We start from the raw sequence: 5,552 nt of genomic DNA on the forward strand, positions 1-5,552 counted from the left end.
TCCAATTGGCATGAAAAAGTTTGAGAACCACTGATATAGCAACATTTTTTAGAAAACTGTATAGGATTTAGAAGACATTTTTAGAATGGGCCTCAGGTCTTAATGGGTTAAAGAGCAGCATACAGTATGTTGTTGTAGGAGGACATGACAGTGGAGCAGCATAAAAAGCAGAGGTTCTCTCTGAATGACTCACACTGAATTATTTCATTTTTTAAATATTTTTTATGATGCAGGTAAAGACATTGAAGCAAGTTATGTGCTGCTTAAAGCAAACCATCCATTCCATTCATGTTCCTCTCATTATCACCACAACACCTGAGAGTCACTGTCCATCTGCTGTTAATGTCACTTGTCTCTTCATTCCTTCAGTAGCGTTACAATTTGTAAAGCAAGAGTGCAGTAACTATATTTTTGGACACATTGACAGATTGACTTATATATTTCAAATTTTTAGGTCAAATCAGTCTTCATGCTTTTTGGGAATTAACAATTATCTGATGAACGGATATACAATTAGTGCAATATCACTTTATATACAGATAACCCATATGACTGACCAATTGAAGCACTTTAAAGACTTTTAAAAGCACACACAATGATTTGATGTGGTTAAAGTTTGCGTGCGTGCGTGCGTGCGTGCGTGCGTGCGTGCGTGTGTAATCTCCACGTTATTCAGCGCTCTCAGCTGTTTTTTTGCAGACAGAGGCAAATTTGGAAGAGCAGGTGCAATCATCCCACAGTGCACCTGTTGTATAAAGAGAAAGACAAAGTTGAAAGTAAAGACCACATAAAGTCTCATATTGTGTTATTACTTAAAGGAGCTGTTATTGATTATTATTAATATTATACTTTTTTGTTGTTAAAACAAACATTTTGTTGAAATGTTGTGACTTACGATACAGACATATGCAGTTCTGTACTCCTCCATGGTTGTTGGGTTCTCCACTCCCCCAGTCTGTGAAGGTCATTGGGCTACCGTCACTCCACAGCCAAGCACCATTCTAGATGACAATACAACATCATAAATGTCAATACATTATAATGTGTTACCATTTAACAACTCACTATATTGACATACAGGTACAGAGTGTAGTGTATCATGTGTCAGTGTAATATAAGGTAACGTTTCATCAGACACAGTTTATAAGGGTTAATGTTTCTTACCGTGCCTGTTGCATCATAGCCACCGATCCACGGTTGTCCAGTACTGGAAAGTATCAGGTCTTGAATGAATGTGGTTTCTCTTTTGTAGTGAATGGAAGCTAGGTTTCCACCCTGAGACACACAGGTTTTCTACAGAACAATATAATATTATTCAAATAACATAATAACATAGATGCATATAGAAATACAGTAAAAGATGCAATCATGTGTTCGTATATTTGACCTCTGCATCAGCCCAAGCCATCACAGCCTTTTCAAGTATGTAACAGTGTCCATTCCATTCAATCCAGTCATTCGGACAACTCTTGACAACTGCATGCTCTCCTGAAAATACAACAGACACTTGAAGTCAACCGTTTGAAAGCAACAACAACAACAACAACAACAACAACAACAACAACAACAACAACAACAACAACAACAACACCTAAACTAAAAAAATCAGGAAATCCTAAAACAAACATAATCTGCAAGTTACTAATGAGCCAGTTTCAACAGTTACTGTAAACAGAAACACATTATCAATTTAGCTTTTTTGTTGTTGTTGTACCATTCCATGATACCAGTCCATACATGTATTTCCACCCGCCATCCATCCGAGCTATAGGACTGTAACTACAGATCCCATAGATTGCATGGCTTTGCCATTCATCCAAGCTATGGGATTGTGACTACAGACCCTGTGGTGAAAACGCTAATAAACAGCGTATATATGGGAAAAGTCAATGCCCATGTGCAAGCTCAGATTGATTTGCCATCCTACTAAGGAGAAAAAAAGGATGAGGATGGACAGACCGAAGGATAGACAGACAGATGGATGGGAAGATTTGTTCATTTTATAGTAGAATTTAATAATTTTGGAAAAACAGAACTTATTTTAAACAAATTGCTTTAGCTATAGAACTCAGTAATAGCTTCATAGGCACAGACACACACACACACACACACACACACACACACACACACACACACACACACACACACACACACACACACACACACACACACACGCACACGCACACGCACACTCACACACACACACAAACACACACACACACACACACACACACACAAACACACACACACACACACACACACACACACACACACACACACACACACACACACACACACACACACACACACAACACACACACACACACACACACACACACACACACACACACACACACACACACACACACACACACACCTGCAGTAGGAGCAGCAGTGGTCCAGACCATCACAGCGCAGAGAAGTAGAGGCACACTCAGCATCCTCATGGTCCTCATGGAGATGAAGATGATTTCCTTTTAGAAAGAAACAGACATGTTAGAGATACCTCTGAAAGTCAGAGAAGCAACAACAAGGACAGAGGAGACGAGGAGTCATGTCAAACCTTCAGTAGAATGATGTCTTGTGGTTCGTCTTGTGTTGAAGTGTGGAATATCAGAAACAGCAGCTCTTATATACTTTATGAGGGGGTGGAAATGAACACACTTTCACGTGAAATACACGTGAATACAGAGGGAAGGCAGATGAGCAGGAAATGTAATTCTAACCATGAAAACATTTGGCATGCATTTAAAAAAAACGTTTTACCATGAAAACCCCTCTTTGCCATTAGTTCCCTGTCACCTCTGCATATGGAGTTGGATGGAGTTCTGTTTTTAAATTGGTGAATAAAGAGTTTGATGTGGATATAAACATAAACCTTAGTTTCATGACTAGATCTGATTACCTCTGCAGTACATTTATATTAGATTGTGTTTTACATTTTCATCATAATTTTAACCAATTCAGATCGGCTGACACTCATACAATGTTTTATGTGATGGCTATATAGTCTGGAATTTATTTTAAGGACATTTTCAACACTAACACCCAGCCGGGAATCAAACCGGGATCGTTCAGGGTTCTCAAACTGTTCTATTCAATGGCCACACCTTAAACCTATCATTAGACAAAGAAAAATAATTGTGAAATAAAAACATTTAAAATGATATACAAACATTTTGAAAAGAGCCCCCCCCCCCCCCCCCCCCCCCATTTGCACAAAGTTATCCCAATGCAAAAATCTAAAATGACGAAGATGGGTTAAATGTGAAAACAGTAACTAACTAAGGATACTAATTCAGGTTTTGCATGGTTAGAGACATGAGGAAGAACATATTGATTTCCATTGTGTTTCCTGCACTATCTGTACCACTATCTGTATCACTATCTGTACCACTATCTGTACCACTATCTGTACCACTATCTGTACCACTATCTGTACCATCTGTACCGAGTGGACCTCTGACCAGAGGTGGACAGAGTACTTGACCCCAGTAAAAGTATAGCTCAGTCAAGATGTTACTGTTACTCAAGTAAGAGTAAAAAAGTACTTGATTTTAAATATATTTAAGTAATCAAGAGTACTTGCTTTTTTTAAAGTACAAAGTACATTTTTCATTTTTCTTCTTCTTGCGTCAGTGCGTGACACTGACATTGTCACGCGCGCACGTGCGCACAAGCACACAAACACACACACACACACACACACACACACACACACACACACACACACACACACACACACGCACACACACACAAAAACACACACACACACACACACACACACACACACACACACACACACACAGACACACACACACACACACACACACACACACACACACACACACACACACACACACACACACACACACTCACACACACACACACACACACACACACACACACACACACACACACACACACACACACACACACACACACACACACACAGATGTGCACGTCAACGTTCGGCCGTGTGCGCGTGGGCGCACAGAGTCAGAGATGGGCAGTATTTGAAATACATGTATTTGAAATACGTATTTGAAATACTTTTTTGTATTTTGTAATTTGTATTTGGCTGGGATGGAAAAAATGAAATGTAATTTGTATCAAAATACTTTCAAATACTTTTCAAATAGTATTTTCTGTATTTGAAATACAAACAAACACACACACACACACACACACACACACACACACACACACACACACACACACACACACACACACACACACACACAATGTGTGATGTCACTTTTACTCTGCCTCTGATTGGCTTACCCTCAAATTGAACCACAAATGAGAGGCAGAGTAGGGCGGGCCTTGAGTTGATACAGACAGAGTTAACATCAGACTTTTTGTGAGATTTAACACCACTTTGCCATCATCTGCACCAGTTGAACGGCTCTTCTCCTTTGCTGGTATGGTGAACCGCCCTCACAGAAGGAGATTATCAGCTGAACTGTTTGAGAAATTAGTCGTACTAGTCGTAAACAACTAACTTAACTCAGGGTCAATGTGTCCACACACATGTGACAAATGTGTCCATGGCAAGACTTGACCATGTCTGTGACTTTTATTTTATTTAATTTTTTTAAACAAAAGGGGGGGATGAAAAATGTTTTAACAAAAAAAACATAATTTTGTTTTTGTGTAATGTGTGAAGAAAGCACGGATAGTACTCAACCCTTTTTTTTCACAGTAGGTAAGGTATGTTTTGACAAACATGACCCCCACAAGCCACTGAAGCCAGCATAGTGGACTCAGTTTCTCATAATACCCAGTAATTGAAATTCCAGTGTCCAGGTTTTTTCTTTTTTTTCACAATAGGTAAGACACTGATTTAATGAGTACGGAAATAAATATGTTTGTCCACTAGTAGGCTACACATTTAGGGCTAGGCCCTATGTGTTTCTGGAATATATGTCCATGCCAATTTTTGGGCGGTGAAACCGCCCCTATATGTGAGGTTTGGAAATTGCACCCCCCCACCCTGCGCTGTGATTGGCCACCAGTGTACCCCCCTAACCCTGCACCGTGATTGGCCAATCACAGTCTATTCAGGACTGTGATTGGCTAGTGAAACATGACACATGTGCATAGCCCTATAATTAGGACTATGCACTTGAAAAAAACACATTTATGTTTTTTTTTAAGTTAGGGGTGTACAATGGTTGGTCCACAATATTACTTTTCTTTAAGTGAACTTCCATCACTGTGATGACCACTGTGACCACACCGCCCACTTCACACTGGGTGTGATTTTTTTTTTTTTTTTTGACAAACTTGACCCCCACAAGCCACTGAAGCCAGCATAGTGGAGTCAGTTTCAGACTTTCAGTTTTTGACTTGATTGTGAATTGATTACCAAATAATCTACTAAATAAAGTTCAAGTTGTGGCTTCTGTGCAGTGCAGCTTTGTTTATTCACCATGTCCATGGATATGACAAACACAGCCACAAGGTTGGTTTCCTTATGCATTAAAGATAGTTTACTTTTGTAAATTACTGCATAACACATAAATGGTCAGACAAGCCTAATATTATTT

General features: G+C 39.5%; 1 long non-coding RNA gene across 1 annotated transcript; it reads right to left on the minus strand.

The window, feature by feature from the left end:
• Positions 1-932: 932 nt before the first annotated feature.
• On the minus strand, positions 933-2,470 carry LOC308101204. The gene is made up of 4 exons (XR_013934510.1): positions 2,372-2,470; positions 1,388-1,485; positions 1,165-1,293; positions 933-1,001 (listed from the first exon to the last, which is right to left on the minus strand). It is a non-coding gene; the product is annotated as an uncharacterized lncRNA (long non-coding RNA).
• Positions 2,471-5,552: the final 3,082 nt, after the last annotated feature.

This window comes from Gymnoscopelus braueri, assembly GCF_963280865.1.
Source record: "Gymnoscopelus braueri genome assembly, chromosome: 15".
NCBI lineage: Eukaryota > Metazoa > Chordata > Actinopteri > Myctophiformes > Myctophidae > Gymnoscopelus > Gymnoscopelus braueri.